Here is a 24,705-nt window from a genome sequence, read left to right as displayed (position 1 = left end):
GGGGTCTGTGCTGGCTGCGGGCGCCATGCTGGCTGTGTGGAGCAAGGCAGTAAGGTGGGTGTCACAGATGCTCTGTCGGTGGTATGGGCTTACTGACGAGCCGAGATCTCATCTGCACACGTGCCACCTCCGGGCGCCATTTTCCTTAAGTCCGCTGCTGGGAGATCAATGGGCCGGAAGTGGCATGTGTGCAGATGAGATCTTGTGCTGAAAGCTCCATCTGCGCACGTGCTGACTCCGGGCGCCATTATTTGAATCCTGCACAGCCGACAGAGCATCTCACCCGCTGCACCACCCTGCTCCACACAGCCTCCACCGCAGCCAGCACAGCCCCCACTGTAGCCAGCGCAGCGCCCCACAGCCAGCACAGCACCCATTCTCCACCTCCCAGTAAGCTAGATTTGTATTATAAGACACACTCCTCATTTTTCTCCCAAATTTTTGGGAGGAAAAGTGTGTCTTATAATCCCAAAAATACATTAAATATAGGTGGGATATACATCACTGTACGTAGATATGAGGCCCGGATAGGATACCGCTCCATATACAAATAAAGAAAAGGAACCTGGCACTCATAAATTAACAAGAAATATGGATTTTAATGGAAATTGCAATCCTGAAATATGTTGTGTTACGTTTCGGTCACAAGACCTTCATCAGGCCGATTGCAGACATGAAACTGTATGGAATGCCGCTGATAGAATAAGGGAAGTTGCCCAGCTACATGGTGCCACAGCAAGTATTTTGCATGAAAGTCTATGGCATGTGAGTCATGTGCAACTTATGACAGAAAATCCAATCCATTTGGAAACTTAGTCGACAGTCCCAAGAGGTCTCAGGTGACATAGGAAATCATTATATCCGGTTTTGCAATGCTACATTATAATTTCTGTATAGAAAAAAATATAGATTTGTATTGTGTTAGCCAATAGATACAAAATCGTCAAATTTGAGAGTTCTCGGTAGTGGCTACTGTTTAATGGCTAATTGAACATATTAACTACTGGACTCTCAATTTTGACTATCCTTTCAAGGGAATCTGCCAGCAGGTTTTTGCAATGTAAACTGAGAGCAGCATAATGTAGAAGCAGAGACCCTGACCCCAGCGATGTGTCCCTTACTATACTGTCTTGACATTTCAGCACAATTAGTGTGTTATCAGCAGTTAATTATCACTAGAGGACAACTGGCCTAGTGCCTCCTAGTCCAACCCCGCCCCCAGCATTGATTAGCAGCTCTCTGTGTCACTATACAATGTACACAAAAAAGTTGTGGTGTGGAAGGGTTATACACAGCTCAATAACTGAGATCTGCAGCAGAGAAAACTGTGACTAAAATAACTGCTGGACCCAGTAAAGTAAGTGATACATTACTGGAATCAGAATCTCTAATTCTACATCCTGCTGTCAGATTACATAGCAAAAACCTGCTCTCATATTCCCTTTCAGTGTCGCGAGACAAATGTCACTGTGTAACTCTAGCCTAAGGGTACTTTCACACTTGCGTTGTTTGGCAGCCATCAACATCCGCCACTTTAGGAAACAGCGCAATCCGTTAACGGATGTACACTGTCTCCCATAGACTTGTATTGACGACGCATTTCAACGGATGGCCTTGCGTTGTATTGCAGCATGTAGCGCTTTTCTGCGCTTCCCAGAGAGTGAAAAAACACAATGTGCAGGATTCCGTCGGCGTCCGTCATTTTTATAATGGAAGCCTATGGTAGCGGAATCCGGTGGAATCCGTCATTTGACGGATTCCCGTGATGGATCCGTCTTTACACAACTGAGCATGCTCAGTTGAGTAAATCGCTGAAAAAAAGCTTGATTGGATTGCGTTGTTTTGCAGGATCCGTTGAATCAGTTGTGCCACTATATGCAATGCATCCGTTACATCCGTCCCACAACGCAATGCGACGGATGCCGCACAACGCAAGTGTGAAACTAGCCTAAGACCTAGACACATTTTCATATCAGAAACCAATGGAGGTGGTAGCCATTGTAGCATAGTAGAGTGTTTGGCATGGCCTTCTCATAAATGATGTAAAAAGGTATATTGGGATTGAGGCATAAGAGGTTAAAAATATGTTGCAATCTAAAGTTACTACACTATATGAAAGAATGTAGTTTTCCTAACAATATGTCCATAATTACTAGCATACAGAACTGTATCTAAGTTTAGGTTACATACAAGATATACATTCCGAGCCCCGTGAGTCATGGAATATTTATTGTCATCAGTTTGGTACATTTTGTACATTACTTTAAAATGTTTGTCAAATATTTTTCGTCATACAGATTTTTTATTTCTTTTCACAGAGGAAAAACATGGAGCAACATATAAAATATACTTGTCGTTACAAGTAAAAGTTCTACAAAAAGATGACTAGCAAGTCTTATTAAATGTGCATTTTATAAGCAGTAACTTAAAGCCACCACATCTGATATTTACTCCCGATATGTTACATTTATAGTTCACTAAACACACATGCCAGGTCTCTGCACACTTCTATATCTAAACAGGTCAAATTAGTGTTATTTTAGGCCTTCAAGCAAGGGTAGAGGTCAGGGGTCATGGGTGTCATGTACATTTCATAGACAATTAAACCAAGATATTTGTGTAATTGGAAACATTTACTACAGTGGCTCCCAAGCATTAAGTGTCATGACCCATCTGGCTCTAAGTTTACTTTTGAGGAGCAACATAATTACTTAACTAATAAGCTTCAAACATTGAATAAAATCCAAACAAATAATTAACAACTTACGTCTTGGTATGGCTATGTGCGCACGTTGCTTTTTATGTGCTTCATTTATGCACATAAAAAGCCTGTTTTGGCAGCAAAAAATCAGCTGAAAAAACCCACATTTTTTTATTTCGTTTCTGCTTTTTTCACTTGCGTATTTTCCTGCTTTTTTTAGTCATAGCTGTACCCCCGTTATCACCGCTGATGTTACAGCCGGGACCCGTGTCTCACTGGCCGGAGCGGTGCCCGTGCTGCTTCCAGTAGTTTTACCCCATAAATGCTGCAATCAATGTGATCGCAGCATTCAGGAGGCAGGGAGAGGGATCGCTTACCTTTCCCTGGTGATCGGATCCCTGAAATGCAATCACAGGGACCTGATCACTGCCATGGCAATCCTGGGTCATCACCATGACGACCCCAGGTTACTGAGCTACGTAGACCCTCACGAACCATGCTGTATGCATGGTGTGTGAGGCAAAGTGCTGCAACATAATCCCCTGTAGTGATAAACTATTGTTGGGGATTATAGAAACACAGAAAAAAATGCAGAAACAATTGACATACTGCTTCTTTTTTCTGCAACAAAATATGCAAGGAAAAAATAAGCAGTGTGTGCCCAGCAAGTCAGGATTCTCATAGACTTTGCTCGGATGCATTTTTCCTAGCAGTATTGATTAAAATCTACAAGGAAAAGCGCATGAAAAAACACAAAAAAAAAGCAACATGTGCAGATAGCCTAAAAGTCGTTTGTTCTAAAATCCACATAGCTGTCATAGGTGGATTATTAATACATACAAAACTCTTGGTATGTTTCTTAGAAATTGTTGATACATTTATGCAAATTCTGATCATCTTTCTTATACAGCAATTGACCCGATGTATAAAAAAAAATTTGGGCACAGGAAAAATCTAATCTACTTATACAACACATGGAAATTTCAGACTTCCTCATACTCCCAATGCAGCTTTTACGGCTGATCATGTATAAATTTATGAAAAGAGAGACCCCCACATATTTTTAATTAGTCACACACTATGGTCCGATCATCATTGCCTTTGTACCTATTATTTGTCTATTTTACGTATGTGTTCGCTTGTTTGTTTTTTTTTCTACTTTATGGGCAGAGTTTAGTGATTATGGATGTTGTCATCTAATTTATCAATGGCCACTTTGTAAAAAGTCACAAAAAATTGGCCCAACTCCACCCCAGTCCTCCCTGGTGTATTTTTGAGCACACCAGTATTTAGACACAATTTTTGCCCCATTTTGCAAAATGTTTGACTTTTTGGCACCAAAAAGTGGCAAAAACAGTTTAAGTGTGCCATTTTGATGAATTGTTTCCAAAAATGACATTACCACAAGATAAAAAAGGAAAGTGACAAAAAAAATGCAAATTATGAACCGGAGCCTAAAAGTCACGGTCAGACAAAGTCAGGAGAGGGACCCTGTGCAGGAACAGTGCAATAATGTGTCCGTAGCGCTGGAGTCCCTGCAGTTACGCTGACTTTCTCTCCACCTCAGCTGGGTCCCATTCTCCCCTGTTGCTGCACAACCTTCCTATATGCTATAATACCACCTTACTCTCCTAGGCCCTGTAGATGCCACACAGGGTTCCTGGAGTGCACCTAAAATGCGCGTGCACACCGACCCTCCTCATAAAGGGACAGCTTGCCATTTTCCAAAAATGCCTCTCAGCCTATGGCTGAGAGGCACTTATGTATTTAAGGTACCCTCCCATTAGGGTAAGTGCCTGCGCAATGCTCCTAGTTAGTCAGTGTACCAGTTTTCTGCTAGCTAGTTGTCAGGTTCCTGTGCTCCTTTTCCATTATCCCTCTGTCAATCAGGTGTACCTGAGTCTGCCTTTCCGTACCTATCTGCCCCTACCGTGCCCACCAAACCTGTCCATACCCACTTGCCTGTCTCCCTCAGACATCCCGCCTGTACCTGTGTGCACCTGTGCTTATACCAGAGTCCGGCACCTGTCCTGGAGGTCAGCTGACACAGTCCCAGTCATTGCCCTGGGAGTGGAACCTGGCATCCGCCTCGCGGTGGGCAGTTAGTTAAGCCCACCCATTAATGGGTAAGCCCTGGTTCCCCCTGTGGTCCAGTGGGTTCACTAATCCCACTCGTTGCCCCTACACCGGCCACAAGCGTTACAGTGTGTCTGGCAGATGCTACTTGGTGCAATGAGCCTACATACCTCTAAGGCCCGTGAGCAGCTGCACAGGTTGCCCAAATGGTATCTCTGCCCCTGCAATAAGCAAAAACTATAGTAGAGTAATATACAGATGTGATGAGAATAACACAATACCATGCCACTTTGTAACCATGCTCCAATGTTTAGTAAATGGTGATTTCTAAAAGCCTGTTGTTAAGCACTGCAAATCAGAATAATGTGGGAAACAATGTCCTGGGTCTTATAGTGGGACCATATCACTGTCGAGTGGAAAGCAGGCCCACTGAGGCATTGATAGTATTTATATGGAAAGCTGGCACCTGTTATCCCTGGAGATATCCAGAAGAAACTGCCCTGTAATATTGGCCTAAGGGGTACTTTGCACGCTGCGACATCGCTACTGCGATATTGTCGGGGTCAAATAATCGAAAGTGACGCACATCCGGCGCCGGTAACGGCGTCGCAACGTCTAAAGCCTAGATGCGCTGATAAACGATCGCAAAAGCGTCGAAAATCTGTGTAGCGTCGGTCATTTTCATAATGTCGCACCAATAGAAGATACGATGTTGTTCCTCGTTCCTGCGGCAGCACACATCGCTGTGTGTGAAGCCGCAGGAGCGAGGAACATCTCCTTACCTGCCTCCACCGGCTATGCAGAAGGAAGGAGGTGGGCGGGATGTTTACGTCCCGCTCATCTCCGCCCCTCCGCTTCTATTGGCCGCGTGCAGTGTGATGTCACTGTGACGCCGCACGACACGCCCCCTTAGGAAGGAGGCGGGTTGCCGGCCAGAGCGATGTCACAGGGCAGGCAAGTGCGTGTGAAGCTGCCGTAGCGATAATGTTCGGTACGGCAGCTATCACAAGAAATCGCATGTGCGACGTGGGCGGGTACTATCGCGCTCGGCATCGCTAGCCGATGCTAGCGATGTTGCAGCGTGCAAACTACCCATAAGAGTTACGACAACGCATTAGTACAAGTATAAAGAGTCATGTCTTCAATCTACGGGAATCTCACTGGTATTAAACCCCTTACCGTGTATTGCAGAGCTGATTACAAGAGGTTGTGAAGGAGTATAACATGCTGTGGTGTTATGATATTCTGTAAGACTTTGTTCACGTTAGTCAATCTTTCCTTTTGTCTGATTTGTGTAAGACAGATAAGAAGAACAGCTAAACGGAAGGATGATCTATTGCATTCCTGTTTCAAACTAAAGCAGATACAAACCGTCTGATTTCTGTTTTCTGAACGTTTTTTACAAGAGAAGGAAAAAGTTATATAGTTAAAATTTTTCTTCCCTTCTAAAGTTAAAGAACAAGCAGATACCCGACGAACCCCATATAATTCAAAGAGAGCTGTTTGCTTCCATTTGAAATAGAAATGCAACACATCCTAAATCCATTTGTTCGAAGTAAAACAGACAAAGGAAAGGATAAACTGATATGTGAACAGTGCTTAATAAGGACAGTTAAGCTTTCTTTAATACAAACCTGTCACATCTATTTAAACCAAGCCAAAATATTTCTGTTCCTGCTGTTTCTGAAGGTGTCCTTAATAGCCCCAGTGCTAATATTAAAGTTTATTACTCGCTAACTGTATATGCTAATTAGGTTTAAATGCCTCTTACAACTGGCAACTAGAGATGACCGGACTCGTGGAAGTTCGGGTCTTCTGGTTTTGGCCGGATTTTAAATAAAATTTTGTTTTGGGATCCGAACTTGACCTCATATAAGTCAATGGTGACCCAAACATGGTTGTAAAATGATCGTAGTAAGGGCTAGGGGCTGAAAAGGAATGGGAGCAATAGCCCTGAAAACAAATGCTGAAAGGGCTTAAATAAAAAAAGACGAACAATCCTGCCTATTTTTGATAACCAGCGTGAGTAAAGCAGCAGCTGTGGGCTGCAATCTTCAGGTGTCAGCTTTACCTTGGCTGGTTATCAAAAATAGAAGTAATCCCACAGCATGTTTGAAATTATTTAAAAGATCATTTTAAAAAACATTGTGGACTTCACCCTATTTTTGATAACCAGCCAAGGTAAAGCAGAAAGCTAGGGGTTTGTATAATCGTGCTGGGAAGGCTATCATAATTTGGCTTCTATTAGCAGGAAAATTGCTGCCTGCAGCCACCCCAGAAGTGGAGCATCCATCCAAAAGATTATTTGACCACACGTGGGAAATTCCAGGTTGTCGCTTTCCGACAGTAACCTATGGAGCCTCGTTCTGAAAACATTCTCAGAATGAGGCTGCATAGTGGATACTGTCAGTCAGTGGTAGGTATGGAATTTCTCACAAGCATGAGAAATTCCAAGCTGCTACTGATTGACTGAAAGCTCTCAGAACGCAGCTCCATAGGAATCGATGGACGTTGTGGGACATTACTCTTTGGATTAAGTTGGAACTTTCAGAATTTATATTTAATTAATAAATTGGTGAACGAGGGCATAGGTGGGAGTGTTTATTCAAATAAACTTTTTTTTCCTGTGTCTGTGGTTTTTTTTATTTTATTCTTTTCAGGTTAGTAATGGGGGTATCTGAAAGACGCCTACCCATTACTAACCCCTGGACTTGATGCCAGCTGTCAATTCACAGCTGTCATCAATCCCAAAAGTTTTACCCAGATTGCCACTGCAGTAAGGCAATCGGGAAGGGCCGGGTAAAGTGTCAGAATTGGAACATCTAATGGATGCGTCACTTATGGGGTAACAGCAGGGTGCTATTTTTAGGTTGGGAAGGGCAAAATAACCATCAATAAACTTTATTAACATACAAACATTACCCGAACACCAAACTTTGACACAGACTTTTTTTTTAAAAGTCCGTGTTCGGGTCTGAGCCCTGGATACTGGGTGTCTGATATGAACCCCGAACTTTACTGTTTGGGTTCGCTCATCCCTGCAGGGAACATTATCTCAAGTCTTGAGCTCAGGAATGTTATTCAATCACTAGAAGGTTGAAATAGGATGTGGACAGCTTGACCTTACTAGGCAGCATCCTCATTATTATTATTATTATTTATTATTATAGCGCCATTTATTCCATGGCGCTTTACAAGTGAAAGAGGGTATACGTACAACATCCTCATCTCTTTGACTGGATTCAACTAACTAGCAAACAGCACATCCAGGCATTTAAAGTGTTGTCCAGTACCATTTTTTGGAAACCATCCCAGCATAGCCCAAGAATGAAAATATATACATACTCTACTCACCTGCTGATCCCCTTCAATACAGCTGCCAGATGCAAGCTTTCTCGTCCACTGGAGACATGTTATGACCGTTGCAGCCAATTATTGGCAGCAGTGGTGAACAACATGTCATCTCTGTGGCCAGTGAGAGGTTGCAGTAGTCCCATGTTTATATGACCAGAATCACATATATTGAATAGTGTTACTAGTCTGAGGAACAGAAAGACCTGACAGGTACTGTTAATAACCCCAGTCACAAAGCGATTGGTATTTCTGCTCTAGTTTACTATTGCACAAGCATATCACATATCCAAACACTATCAGGATAGATAGAAGAGACCCCATATGGATAAATATGTATCCACTTTATCAAATTGACATCCACCTTCACTTCGAATTGCAAAAAGCAGAAGTGTTAGAGGAGCTCCCTAATTCAAACACATCAAAGGCTTCTATAGAACTAGAAAAAGGTTCTGCTTTTTCTCCAGAAACAATGACTTTCATGTCCATGGGTGTGCCTACAAAACCAGGTGAGCCCTTGGATAAGAGTGGTATGTATAGAAAAAAGCAAAACCTTCTTTCTACTCTTGGACAGCCCCTTATGAGAATAACCATGCTGGCATCAAACAGCATAGAGATAAAAGACGTTCACCGATAGAATTAAAAACATTTAGGCCTCGATTGATTAAGATGGGTATTGCATGCGCCAGTCTCAATGGAGTAGAAGGCACCTGATTCATTAAGAGACGCACTTAATGAATCAGGCACGTTTTACAAGTGACGTACACGTATGTGCCAGAAATGTTACCCCAGTAAAAGACGGGAGTAAAATTCCTGGTGTAAGGTACGCCAAAACTGACATTAAATTAGATGGATGGGCAGTCTTATGCCCTCGTCCTGCTCCAGCTCCACCTAAATTGTGGAGTTGGCCAAAACTGGTGTTAAAACCGCTACCTTTCTGTATAACTCCATGTTGTGGCAACATTTTGTGACTTTTAGGCTATGTGCCCACACTGCGAAAAATTCACGGAATTTGCCATGATTTTTTCACGGAAATTCAGCGAATTTTTCAAAAATCCGCAGTACAGCGAGTCCCCAGCCATTTCTATGGCATTTTGGAACTGCTGTGCCCATGCTACGTTTTTTTCCGCAGTGGAAATAATGCTGATTTCCCTGCGGAAAAATCTGCAGCATGTCAATTATTCCTGCGGATTTTTCCGCACGATCCCATACTTACCTGTCTTGATAGAAGACACCGGGAGGAGCGCAGTGGAGCCAGGAGCAGGAAACAGGAGGTGGGCAGGGCCTGCACGAGCTCCGGTCATGTGACAGCCGGAGCTAGTTCAGGCCCGCCCACCTTCTCCTGCAATGTGCAGACAGACACGGCCGGAGAGTGAAGTTCTGCGTGATGGAGGGAAGTATGAATGCCCCGATCACTCCAGCATTTGTTCTGCATTGAGGATGCAGTGCCGAAGCCATGGTACTGTATCCTCAATGCAGAATGCCCGCAGCATATCCGCAGGACATTCCGCAATACATCCGCAGCATGGAAACAGACAAAGTTGCGCTGCGGTTTTTTGGGAGGTCCTGCGGATATATCCGCAGGACATTTTCCCCGTGGGCACATAGCCTTAAGGTGTTTTACATGTATTCATTCAAATGAACTGGTGACCTAGTTTAGGCACATGACCAAAAATCTTCACCCCCAACCATGAAAATCATTTATTTAGGCACATAAATCATTCTGAGCTCCATAACAACATAGTACAAGATATATTATTTTTCAATTTATCCCTGCAATAAGAGGAATGCTTTCAGAAAGGCCATAGTTTACTTCCAATTTGTCAACTATGAACAGTCTAGATTACTGGTGAGTATCCGACTCAATACATTTTAGATTGCCCTCGCTGGCACAATCCACTTCCAGAACACTTTTAACAATAGAGCTAGTCTGATAGTAATGTACATAGAAAACCACTGCTTAAAGGGTTGTTCTTAGGTTTAATCTTAGGCGGGCTTTGCACACTACGACATCGCAGGTGCGATGTCGGTGGGGTCAAATTGAAAATGACGCACTTCCGGCATCGAATGCGATATCGTAGTGTGTAAAGGCTCGATGATCCGATTAACGAGCGCAAAAGCGGCGTAATCGTATCATCGGTGCAGCGTCGGCGTAATACATGATTACGCTGACGCGACGGTCCGATGTTGTTCCTCGCTCCTGCGGCAGCACACATCGCTGTGTGTGAAGCCGCAGGAGCGAGGAACATCTCCTACCGGCGTCACTGCGGCTTCCGTAGGATATGCGGAAGGAAGGAGATGGGCGGGATGTTTACATCCCACTCATCTACGCCCCTCCGCTCCGATTGGCCACCTGGCGTGTGACATCGCTATGACACCGCACGACACACCCCCTTAACAAGGAGGCGGGTCGTCGGCCAGAGCGACGGTCTCATGGCAGGTGAGTGCATGTGAAGCTGCCGTAGCGATAATGTTCGCTACGGCAGCTATCACAAGGAAATTGCTGCTGCGACGGGGGCGGGTACTATCGCGCTCGGCATCGCAGCATCGGCCTGCGATGTCGCAGCGTGCAAAGTACCCCTTAGAAAGCGCATGGCTCCCCTGCCTACAAACGTCCTGTGCTGAGGCAGTGAGTTCTTAAAAATTGACAGTTCGGACCAGCAACATGGCCTAAAATGTGTATTGCTACATCATCGGAGGAGTACTAAAGCTGGCAGCCTCGTACATTCCAGTGACAGCTTTATGTCTTTGCTTACAACAAGGCTCTTTTGAATAGTACTTGTCAGCACTGGCATGCTCGACCATGGTGCATCCTCTGGTCGGTAACCGAGACAACAAGCATTAAACAACAAAATTGAGAGCAGAGATGATTTGTAATAAGATTAAAATTGCAAAGTTGCTTGATTTTGTTAGTATTTTACAATTTTACAATTTTAACCATTATAGATGATGTGATAACCTCTTTGAGCAAACCCCTACTGCAGATATTTTTCGTGCAGATCTAAATGAAATTTACAGATACAATAGAAGACACATTTTTGCCAGATGAGTCTTACATATAAGGGGAAAAATGTTTTATATACACCACGATATAAGTTCAATTTTCAGGAATTATCCTTGAAACTTGTTACTATGCCTACAACACGTGCATAACACTGAATGAGTGAGTTCTTTTTCCATTGGCAGAGATTGAGTAACGATTTACAGAATTACATAAAGCCTATTGAGGCATAACAGATATTAAAGCAAGGTACTGCGATCGCCTCATTCCCGCACAAGGTTATGGCAGAGATTTCACATGATGAAAAGATCTAATGAAAGAACAAGTTTCAGGCTGGAAATAGAATAAATTCTTTACGGATGATGCAGCATTAGTGTTTCATTGTGTTAGCATTCTCATCGAGTATATTCAAGGCATAACGAAAGTCTGAAGTTCAGAATGTATATAACATCTAGTATATAGCTCACAGGACCATGACATGTAGCAATGGCACTAACGAAACTTAGCACCTCAATTGATTTATGTTCCCACAATTTCTTATTAAATATTCCAACATTCTAACAGAAATTAATAACAAGTGGGTGAGTGATAGGTGGTGGATTTTAGGTGGATTTTGCCATATCCATCCAACTTTTCACATCCTCTACTAGCCAAACATGGCCTATAGAAATGACTACAAAGGCATTGCTACTAACAATAGCACATTTAAAGATAATCTGTTGCCCTTCTTGACATGTGGTTATTGGCTCTCTTGACAACTGGTCAATTGTAGTATATAATGGAATTCCCCATGAAATAATTCTGAAGCATTACAGCATATTGACAACTGGGTGTGTCCAGTTGGCTGGGGTGTCCGTGTATGCTTGCACTGTCCAATCAGTATTACGCTGTGGAGGGACACACCCCTTTGACAAGGGAAATAGTAATGCCCAGTTGTCAAATTATTCCTAAATATTCAAGAAAGTGTAATGGAACAATGCAGAAAACGTACTCCGAAGTGTTAGTAAATGTATATATTTAATATTTACTAAAACAGACATGTCAGAGGTGGTGACAGGTCTTACAACACGTTTTCCTGCTATGATGTAACACTAAAGCACCACTCTAGCGTTTATTTTTATACTCATCTTCTGGAGGCTTCATCTTCTATCCCTGCCGCTTTGGTCTGTTTCGGTGATTTGTGATCTTCTGGCAGCTCTAGTGTTTCATGAGGCGCGCCAGAGGTCACAAATCAATGTAACTCTATTGAGCCTCGTTCTGGCCTTGTTCTGGCTCCCAGATGCATTAGGAGCTTGTGGTGTAACTTCTGAATTCCGGCCAGTCAGAATTTACTGTCACAAGATGGTGCAGCGTTGGAAAAAGGTGAAGAAGCCAGAAGGTAAGCATATGACAAGGTGTTACGGGGGGCTGTCTGATAATAAAACCCAAAGGAATATCAGACAGTCAGGGTCCACCGTGTAAAGACTTTGCTGCAGACTATGGCAGAGGATAAGGGGTATATAAGTGTGCCACTGTAAATAGTAATAGCACAAGTGCAGAGTGCAATACCTCTGTTAAACTCACAGAGAAATATAATTAGGAAATAAAGCAAGTAGCAAGAAATCCGAACATAGTCTCCAGTGCCACAGCTACCGTAACACAAGGGTTATATTTAAAGGGCAGCACAGTGGCTTAGAGGTTAGCACTGCAGTCTTTCAGCGCTGGGGTCCTGAGTTCAAATCCCCCCAAGGACAACATCTGCAAGGAGTTTGTATGTTCTCCCCATGTTTGTGTGGGTTTTCTCTGGTTTCCCCCTATACTCCCAAAGACATACTGATAGGGAATTTAGATTGTGAGCCCCAATGGGGACAGTGTTGCTGATGTATGTAAAGCGCTGTGGCATTAATAGTCCTATATAAATAAGTATTATTATTAATAATAAAGTGCTGTTCCAGGGCTGAACAACAATGCTGGAGTGGTGCTTTAACAATGCTGTTATATATACACTTTTTAGGCTACATGGCCCAGATTTGCCATACAAAATCCATTTGAAACTGTTGGTAGAATGTCTATAGAATAGGTAGGAGCAGATTACTGAACATAGAGACATGGCCTACGCATTGGTAAGGCATCACCCTTTGAACATAAGACTCTAGGCATGACCCTTGTGTGCAGACATTGTAAATAACATTATCTCGTTACAATGGCACTTGACACTGTGGTGTGATATTTTAAGCAGCAAGTGGACAGTGAGATCTTGAAGTTGATGTCTTAGAAGCAAGGTAAATGGCCAAGTGTAAGGATCTGAGTGACTTTGACAAAAGCCAAATTGTGATAACCAAACAACTGATATACAAACAACCGTTTACAAAACGCCAGGTCTTGTTCCTAGTAAGTAATGTTTAGTGCCTCCAAAAAGTGATCTGAGAAAGGACAACTGGTGCAAAATGGTAGTATCGTATTGGAGCACATGAGGTGCATATCCTAGCCCCTCTGGTTTGATCTTTCTGAAGATCTCCTGCAGTACAAATCTCTGGAAACCTTAATGCTGGCTATGATAGAAAGTTATAAGAACACAAAAAATATCCCCATTTGATGTAGTCCAATGAGACTAACCATGGTGACCCCTGTACACCACCGAAAAGTTCCTATATTTAGCATATGAGCATCAGAACTGAACTATGGATCAAGATAAGAAGGCGGCTTGGTCTCATTTTCGTTAATAAATGAATGCATGAGTGTCCCCCTCCAGGGACAGAGATGGCGCCAGGATGAATGTCGGCAGATGTAGTGTGATGCCCTACTTGGAAACCTTTGGTCCTGGCCTTCATGTGTATGTTACTTTGACACCTACCTCCTACGTAAATGTTGTTGTAGACCAAGAACACCTCTTCGTGGCCATGGCATTCTCTAATTGTGGACCTGCACAATATTAGGCAGGGTGGCTTGAATGTTATGGCTAAACAGTGTATTAGCGATTGAAATATTTTATTTCTCATCATTGACTTCTGTTTTAAGCACTTAATTCTGATCACGCTCATTGATAATAGATATAGATTGTGACATAAAAACAAGTCTATTAAAGCATAAAGATATTAAAGCAGGTCACTGCCATCACCTCGTTCTTGATACAGTGTTACATTGCAAAAATGGACATAGACATTGGGTTCAGATACATTTTACATAAATCCACATTGTCAAATTCCTGTGTCACACTGGAGCTGCTGTAATGTCCTCAATATACGATCAATTTGTCAATGAAACTTCAAATATCATAACAAAACATGAATATAATACAGTAAATATGCAAAAAATTGTGCAACAGAAAATGCATTTACTCTTGTGCTCCCATGCCGCCACTCCACTGACGGTCTTTGTGCTGTAGCGATGACGTTCCTAAATACTTAGTGAATGCTGCAGCCAATCACTGGCTTGATACATTTTTACAAGTATTGCATAGAAGTAGAAAATATGATTGCTTTTGTAAACTTAATGATGGATAACAAGCAATTAGGTCAATGCATTGGAATTGAATTCACAAGATAAGGTTCCACATGACAACTTAGAGCACAGGTATTATGACTCTTTGCCCCTATTATATAACTTGAGCAAACATGAACAAAGAAGAAGTGGATCTAGTGACATTATACGGGTTTAGGTATTTAGCATGAGTTGGAATAGACATAAGGGATTAGAAATGCTTCCAGTCGCATTCCTTTAACACTGCCAAATGGATCTGTCCATCTCCTCCCAAAACCAAAGAAAAGGACAACACAAGGACCCCATGGGGGTAACCACAGCCAGGCTTTGTTATTACTGCACATGGTAAAAAGGAAAAACCAACAGAAGTGACCTGAGGATAACAAAAGACTAGAGAGAATGAGCCAAGGAGAACGCAAAACCAGAGTGAAAATAAAAGGGGATAACAGCAAGGAATTAGCAGACGGGATAACCAGGAATAGTGTGGAAAAAAGGCTGGAAATGAAATCAAAGCTGTTAGGAAGAGGGAAAGAATAGGAAATAAAATCAAGCTCACATCTCTAACTGCATATACTGTAGGTACATACAGTGCCTACAAGCAGTATTCAACCCCCTGCAGATTTAGCAGGTTTACACATTCGGAATTAACTTGGCATTGTGACATTTGGACTGTAGATCAGCCTGGAAGTGTGAAATGCACTGCAGCAAAAAAGAATGTTATTTCTTTTTTTATTGTTTTTTTTTTTAAATTGTGAAAAGTTTATTCAGAGGGTCATTTATTATTCAACCCCTCAAACCACAAGAATTCTGTTTGGTTCCCCTAAAGTATTAAGAAGTATTTCAGGCACAAAGAACAATGAGCTTCACATGTTTAGATTAATTATCTCTTTTTCCAGCCTTTTCTGACTAATTAAGACCCTCCCCAAACTTGTGAACAGCACTCATACTTGGTCAACATGGGAAAGACAAAGGAGCATTCCAAGGCCATCAGAGACAAGATCGTGGAGGGTCACAAGGCTGGCAAGGGGTACAAAACCCTTTCCAAGGAGTTGGGTCTACCTGTCTCCACTGTTGGGAGCATCATCCGGAAGTGGAAGGTTTATGGAACTACAGTTAGCCTTTCACGGCCTGGATAGCCTTTGAAAGTTTCCACCCGTGCCGAGGCCAGGCTTGTCCGAAGAGTCAAGGCTAACCCAAGGACAACAAGGAAGGAGATCCAGGAAGATCTCATGGCAGTGGGGACATTGGTTTCAGTCAATACCATAAGTAACGTACTCCACCGCAATGGTCTCCGTTCCAGAAGAGCCCGTAAGGTACCTTTACTTTCAAAGCGTCATGTCAAGGCTCGTCTACAGTTTGCTCATGATCACTTGGAGGACTCTGAGACAGACTGGTTCAAGGTTCTCTGGTCTGATGAGACCAAGATCGAGATCTTTGGTGCCAACCACACACGTGACGTTTGGAGACTGGATGGCACTGCATACGACCCCAAGAATACCATCCCTACAGTCAAGCATGGTGGTGGCAGCATCATGCTGTGGGGCTGTTTCTCAGCCAAGGGGCCTGGCCATCTGGTCCGCATCCATGGGAAGATAGATAGCACGGCCTATCTGGAGATTTTGGCCAAGAACCTCTGCTCCTCCATCAAGGATCTTAAGATGGGTCGTCATTTCATCTTCCAACAAGACAATGACCCAAAGCACACAGCCAAGAAAACCAAGGCCTGGTGTATGAGGGAAAAAATCAAGGTGTTGCAGTGGCCTAGTCAGTCTCCTGACCTTAACCCAATTGAAAACTTGTGGAAGGAGCTCAAGATTAAAGTCCACATGAGACACCCAAAGAAACTATATTAACTTGGAGAAGATCTGCATGGAGGAGTGGACCAAGATAACTCCAGAGACCTGTGCCGGCCTGATCAGGTCTTATAAAAGATGATTATTAGCTGTAATTGCAAACAAGGGTTATTCCACAAAATATTAAACCTAAGGGTTGAATAATAATTGAGCCACACTTTTATGTTGAAAATTTATTAAACTTTAACTGAGCAACATAACTTGTTGGTTTGTAAGATTTATGCATCTGTTAATAAATCCTGCTCTTGTTTGAAGTTTGCAGGCTCTAACTTATTTGCATCTTATCAAACCTGCTAAATCTGCAGGGGGTTGAAGACTACTTGTAGGCACTGTATAAGCAGATAGGAAGGGGAAAAGATAGATGATAGATAGATAGATAGACAGATAGATAGATAGATAGATAGATAGAGGGAAAGATATAATAGATGATAGAGGGATAGATTGATAAATATATAGATAAATAGAGATAATAGATGATAGATAGATAGATAGATAGATAGATAGAAATAACAGATGATAGATAAATAGATAAATAGATAGATAGAGAGAGGGATAGATAGATAGATAGATAGATAGATAGATAGATAGATATAGATAGACAGTCATGGATAAATAGAGTCATGGATAGATGGATGGATAGATAGATGTTAAATAAATAAATAAATGAATAGATAGATGATAGATATTTTAGGTTCTTGGCAGAGAAATGGTATTAACAAACAGTAAAGCATATGTTGCACACAGGCTGTAAAGCATGACACCGCAGTATCCAGCTATAGACAAGGAGCTTTGTGGTTGAATGACCCCGGCTGCTTGAATAAACCTGTTCTATCAGAAGGTAGAATGATATCACTTCTCACTTGTTGAACACTTGTTTTCAGGTAAGTGACTGTGGCCATGTCAGACCCTGTCAGTTTGGAGGACCAGGTGAGGCGACCGATTTCCACTAATCACACACTGACTGTAGCTCTGGAGCTTTAATAACAAGTGTCCATAACATTCAGTGAGGGCAATACTAAGGAACAGCACAGTAAGTAACATCCAGTGAGGGCAATACTGAGGAATAGCACAGTAAGTAACATCCAGTGAGGGGCAATACTGAGGAATAACACAATAAGTAACATCCAGTGAGGGGCAATACTGAGGAATAACACAGTAAGTAACATCCAGTGAGGGGCAATACTGAGGAATAACACAATAAGTAACATCCAGTGAGGGGCAATACTGAGGAACAACACAGTAAGTAACATCCAGTGAGGGCAATACTAAGGAATAGCACAGTAAGTAACATCCAGTGAGGGGCAATACTGAGGAATAACACAATAAGTAACATCCAGTGAGGGGCAATACTGAGGAACAGCACAGTAAGTAACATCCAGTGAGGGCAATACTGAGGAACAACACAGTAAGTAACATCCAGTGAGGGGCAATACTGAGGAATAGCACAGTAAGTAACATCCAGTGAGGGCAATACTGAGGAATAACACAATAAGTAACATCCAGTGAGGGCAATGCTAAGGAATAACACAGTAAGTAACATCCAGTGAGGGGCAATACTGAGGAACAACACAGTAAGTAACATCCAGTGAGGGGCAATACTGAGGAACAACACAGTAAGTAACATCCAGTGAGGGGCAATACTGAGGAACAGCACAGTAAGTAACATCCAGTGAGGGGCAATACTGAGGAATAACACAATAAGTAACATCCAGTGAGGGGCAATACTGAGGAACAGCACAGTAAGTAACATCCAGTGAGGGGCAATACTGAGGAATAGCACAGTAAGTAACATCCAGTGAGGGCAATACTGAGGAATAACACAATAAGTAACATCCAGTGAGGGGCAATACTGAGGAATAACACAGTAAGTAACATCCAGTGAGGGCAATACTGAGGAACAACACAGTAAGTAACATCCAGTGAGGGGCAATACTGAGGAATAGCACAGTAAGTAACATCCAGTGAGGGCAATACTGAGGAATAACACAATAAGTAACATCCAGTGAGGGCAATGCTAAGGAATAACACAGTAAGTAACATCCAGTGAGGGGCAATACTGAGGAACAACACAGTAAGTAACATCCAGTGAGGGGCAATACTGAGGAATAACACAGTAAGTAACATCCAGTGAGGGCAATACTGAGGAATAACACAGTAAGTAACATCCAGTGAGGGGCAATACTGAGGAATAGCACAGTAAGTAACATCCAGTGAGGGCAATACTGAGGAATAACACAATAAGTAACATCCAGTGAGGGCAATGCTAAGGAATAACACAGTAAGTAACATCCAGTGAGGGGCAATACTGAGGAACAACACAGTAAGTAACATCCAGTGAGGGGCAATACTGAGGAATAACACAGTAAGTAACATCCAGTGAGGGGCAATACTGAGGAATAACACAATAAGTAACATCCAGTGAGGGGCAATACTGAGGAACAACACAGTAAGTAACATCCAGTGAGGGGCAATACTGAGGAATAACACAGTAAGTAACATCCAGTGAGGGGCAATACTGAGGAACAACACAGTAAGTAACATCCAGTGAGGGGCAATACTAAGGAATAGCACAGTAAGTAACATCCAGTGAGGGGCAATACTAAGGAATAGCACAGTAAGTAACATCCAGTGAGGGGAAATACTGAGGACTAGCACAGTAAGTAACATCCAGTGAGGGGCAATACTAAGGAACAGCACAGTAAGTAACATCCAGTGAGGGCAATACTAAGGAACAGCACAGTATGTAACATCCAGTGAGGGCAATACTAAGGAACAGCACAGTAAGTAACATCCAGTTAGGGGCAATACTAAGGAATAGCACAGTAAGTAACATCCAGTTAGGGCAATACTGAGGAACAGCACAGTAAGTAACATCCAGTTAGGGCAATACTGAGGAACAGCACAGTAAGTAACATCCAGTTAGGGGCAATACTAAGGAATAGCACAGTAAGTAACATCCAGTTAGGGGCAATACTAAGGAATAGCACAGTAAGTAACATCCAGTTAGGGCAATACTGAGGAACAGCACAGTAAGTAACATCCAGTGAGGGCAATACTGAGGAACAGCACAGTAAGTAACATCCAGTGAGGGGCAATACTAAGGAACAGCACAGTAAGTAACATCCAGTTAGGGGCAATACTAAGGAATAGCACAGTAAGTAACATCCAGTGAGGGGCAATACTAAGGAATAGCACAGTAAGTAACATCCAGTGAGGGGCAATACTGAGGACTAGCACAGTAAGTAACATCCAGTGAGGGGCAATACTAAGGAACAGCACAGTAAGTAACATCCAGTGAGGGGCAATACTAAAGGAACAGCACAGTAAGTAACATCCAGTGAGGGGCAATACTGAGGAATAGCACAGTAAGTAACATCCAGTGAGGGGCAATACTAAGGAATAGCACAGTAAGTAACATCCAGTGAGGGGCAATACTAAGGAACAGCACAGTAAGTAACATCCAGTTAGGGCAATACTGAGGAACAGCACAGTAAGTAACATCCAGTGAGGGCAATACTAAGGAACAGCACAGTAAGTAACATCCAGTGAGGGGCAATACTAAGGAACAGCACAGTAAGTAACATCCAGTTAGGGGCAATACTAAGGAATAGCACAGTATGTAACATCCAGTGAGGGCAATACTAAGGAACAGCACAGTAAGTAACATCCAGTGAGGGGCAATACTAAGGAATAGCACAGTAAGTAACATCCAGTGAGGGGCAATACTGAGGAATAGCACAGTAAGTAACATCCAGTGAGGGGCAATACTAAGGAATAGCACAGTAAGTAACATCCAGTGAGGGGCAATACTGAGGAATAGCACAGTAAGTAACATCCATTGAGGGCAATACTAAGGAACAGCACAGTAAGTAACATCCAGTGAGGGGCAATACTAAGGAACAGCACAGTAAGTAACATCCAGTGAGGGGCAATACTAAGGAACAGCACAGTAAGTAACATCCAGTTAGGGCAATACTAAGGAACAGCACAGTAAGTAACATCCATTGAGGGCAATACTAAGGAACAGCACAGTAAGTAACATCCAGTGAGGGGCAATACTAAGGAATAGCACAGTAAGTAACATCCAGTGAGGGCAATACTGAGGAACAGCACAGTAAGTAACATCCAGTGAGGGGCAATACTAAGGAACAGCACAGTAAGTAACATCCAGTGAGGGGCAATACTGAGGAATAGCACAGTAAGTAACATCCAGTGAGGGGCAATACTAAGGAACAGCACAGTAAGTAACATCCAGTGAGGGGCAATACTGAGGAATAGCACAGTAAGTAACATCCATTGAGGGCAATACTAAGGAACAGCACAGTAAGTAACATCCAGTGAGGGGCAATACTGAGGAATAGCACAGTAAGTAACATCCAGTGAGGGCAATACTAAGGAACAGCACAGTAAGTAACATCCAGTGAGGGGCAATACTAAGGAACAGCACAGTAAGTAACATCCAGTGAGGGGCAATACTAAGGAACAGCACAGTAAGTAACATCCAGTGAGGGGCAATACTAAGGAACAGCACAGTAAGTAACATCCAGTGAGGGGCAATACTAAGGAACAGCACAGTAAGTAACATCCAGTTAGGGGCAATACTAAGGAATAGCACAGTAAGTAACATCCAGTGAGGGCAATACTAAGGAACAGCACAGTAAGTAACATCCAGTGAGGGGCAATACTAAGGAACAGCACAGTAAGTAACATCCAGTGAGGGGCAATACTAAGGAAAAGCACAGTAAGTAACATCCAGTGAGGGGCAATACTAAGGAACAGCACAGTAAGTAACATCCAGTGAGGGGCAATACTAAGGAACAGCACAGTAAGTAACATCCAGTGAGGGGCAATACTAAGGAACAGCACAGTAAGTAACATCCAGTGAGGGGCAATACTAAGGAACAGCACAGTAAGTAACATCCAGTGAGGGGCAATACTAAGGAACAGCACAGTAAGTAACATCCAGTTAGGGGCAATACTAAGGAATAGCACAGTAAGTAACATCCAGTGAGGGCAATACTAAGGAACAGCACAGTAAGTAACATCCAGTGAGGGGCAATACTAAGGAACAGCACAGTAAGTAACATCCAGTGAGGGGCAATACTAAGGAATAGCACAGTAAGTAACATCCAGTGAGGGGCAATACTAAGGAACAGCACAGTAAGTAACATCCAGTGAGGGGCAATACTAAGGAATAGCACAGTAAGTAACATCCAGTGAGGGGCAATACTAAGGAATAGCACAGTAAGTAACATCCAGTGAGGGGCAATACTAAGGAATAGCACAGTAAGTAACATCCAGTGAGGGGCAATACTGAGGAATAGCACAGTAAGTAACATCCAGTGAGGGGCAATACTAAGGAATAGCACAGTAAGTAACATCCAGTGAGGGCAATACTAAGGAACAGCACAGTAAGTAACATCCAGTGAGGGGCAATACTGAGGAATAACACAGTAAGTAACATCCAGTGAGGGCAATACTGAGGAATAGCACAGTAAGTAACATCCAGTGAGGGCAATACTAAGGAACAGCACAGTAAGTAACATCCAGTGAGGGCAATACTAAGGAACAGCACAGTAAGTAACATCCAGTGAGGGGCAATACTAAGGAACAGCACAGTAAGTAACATCCAGTTAGGGGCAATACTAAGGAATAGCACAGTAAGTAACATCCAGTGAGGGGCAATACTAAGGAACAGCACAGTAAGTAACATCCAGTGAGGGGCAATACTAAGGAATAGCACAGTAAGTAACATCCAGTGAGGGCAATACTGAGGAATAGCACACTAAGTAACATCCAGTGAGGGGCAATACTAAGGAACAGCACAGTAAGTAACATCCAGTAAGGGCAATACTGAGGAATAGCACAGTAAGTAACATCCAGTGAGGGCAATACTAAGGAACAGCACAGTAAGTAACATCCAGTGAGGGCAATACTAAGGAACAGCACAGTAAGTAACATCCAGTGAGGGCAATACTGAGGAATAGCACAGTAAGTAACATCCAGTGAGGGCAATACTAAGGAACAGCACAGTAAGTAACATCCAGTGAGGGGCAATACTAAGGAACAGCACAGTAAGTAACATCCAGTGAGGGCAATACTGAGGAATAGCACAGTAAGTAACATCCAGTGAGGGGCAATACTAAGGAACAGCACAGTAAGTAACATCCAGTGAGGGGCAATACTAAGGAACAGCACAGTAAGTAACATCCAGTGAGGGCAATACTGAGGAATAGCACAGTAAGTAACATCCAGTGAGGGCAATACTAAGGAACAGCACAGTAAGTAACATCCAGTGAGGGGCAATACTAAGGAACAGCACAGTAAGTAACATCCAGTGAGGGCAATACTAAGGAACAGCACATTAAGTAACATCCAGTGAGGGGCAATACTAAGGAACAGCACAGTGAGTAACATCCAGTGAGGGGCAATACTAAGGAACAGCACAGTAAGTAACATCCAGTGAGGGGCAATACTAAGGAATAGCACAGTAAGTAACATCCAGTGAGGGGCAATACTACGGAACAGCACAGTAAGTAACATCCAGTGAGGGGCAATACTAAGGAACAGCACAGTAAGTAACATCCAGTGAGGGGCAATACTACGGAACAGCACAGTGAGTAACATCCAGTGAGGGGCAATACTAAGGAACAGCACAGTGAGTAACATCCAGTGAGGGGCAATACTAAGGAACAGCACAGTAAGTAACATCCAGTGAGGGGCAATACTAAGGAATAGCACAGTAAGTAACATCCAGTGAGGGGCAATACTACGGAACAGCACAGTAAGTAACATCCAGTGAGGGGCAATACTAAGGAACAGCACAGTAAGTAACATCCAGTGAGGGGCAATACTACGGAACAGCACAGTAAGTAACATCCAGTGAGGGGCAATACTAAGGAACAGCACAGTCAGTAACATCCAGTGAGGGGCAATACTAAGGAACAGCACAGTAAGTAACATCCGATGAGGGGCAAAACTAAAGAACAGCACAGTAAGTAACATCCAGTGAGCGGCAATACTACGGAACAGCACAGTAAGTAACATCCAGTGAGGGGCAATACTAAGGAACAGCACAGTCAGTAACATCCAGTGAGGGGCAATACTAAGGAACAGCACAGTCAGTAACATCCAGTGAGGGGCAATACTAAGGAACAGCACAGTAAGTAACATCCAGTGAGGGGCAATACTAAGGAATAGCACAGTAAGTAACATCCAGTGAGGGGCAATACTAAGGAACAGCACAGTAAGTAACATCCAGTGAGGGGCAATACTACGGAACAGCACAGTAAGTAACATCCAGTGAGGGGCAATACTAAGGAACAGCACAGTAAGTAACATCCAGTTAGGGGCAATACTAAGGAATAGCACAGTAAGTAACATCCAGTGAGGGCAATACTAAGGAACAGCACAGTAAGTAACATCCAGTGAGGGGCAATACTAAGGAACAGCACAGTAAGTAACATCCAGTGAGGGGCAATACTAAGGAATAGCACAGTAAGTAACATCCAGTGAGGGGCAATACTAAGGAACAGCACAGTAAGTAACATCCAGTGAGGGGCAATACTAAGGAATAGCACAGTAAGTAACATCCAGTGAGGGGCAATACTAAGGAATAGCACAGTAAGTAACATCCAGTGAGGGGCAATACTAAGGAATAGCACAGTAAGTAACATCCAGTGAGGGGCAATACTGAGGAATAGCACAGTAAGTAACATCCAGTGAGGGGCAATACTGAGGAATAGCACAGTAAGTAACATCCAGTGAGGGGCAATACTGAGGAATAGCACAGTAAGTAACATCCAGTGAGGGCAATACTAAGGAACAGCACAGTAAGTAACATCCAGTGAGGGGCAATACTAAGGAATAGCACAGTAAGTAACATCCAGTGAGGGGCAATACTGAGGAATAGCACAGTAAGTAACATCCAGTGAGGGGCAATACTGAGGAATAGCACAGTAAGTAACATCCAGTGAGGGGCAATACTGAGGAATAGCACAGTAAGTAACATCCAGTGAGGGGCAATACTGAGGAATAGCACAGTAAGTAACATCCAGTGAGGGGCAATACTGAGGAATAGCACAGTAAGTAACATCCAGTGAGGGGCAATACTGAGGAATAGCACAGTAAGTAACATCCAGTGAGGGGCAATACTACGGAACAGCACAGTAAGTAACATCCAGTGAGGGCAATACTGAGGAATAGCACAGTAAGTAACATCCAGTGGGTATCCTGACTGACCGCAGAGCCATTTAGGTTTTTAC

General features: G+C 43.0%; 1 protein-coding gene across 1 annotated transcript in view; it reads right to left on the bottom strand.

Moving 5' to 3' along the window:
* Nucleotides 1-24,705, bottom strand: part of GDF11 (growth differentiation factor 11) — a 504,637-nt gene that overhangs the window by 478,442 nt on the left and 1,490 nt on the right. The window lies entirely within an intron of this gene.

The sequence above is a fragment of the Anomaloglossus baeobatrachus genome, chromosome 2, assembly GCF_048569485.1.
Source record: "Anomaloglossus baeobatrachus isolate aAnoBae1 chromosome 2, aAnoBae1.hap1, whole genome shotgun sequence".
In the NCBI taxonomy this organism is placed as follows: Eukaryota; Metazoa; Chordata; class Amphibia; order Anura; family Aromobatidae; genus Anomaloglossus; species Anomaloglossus baeobatrachus.
This window is presented reverse-complemented; position numbering and strand designations above follow the sequence as displayed.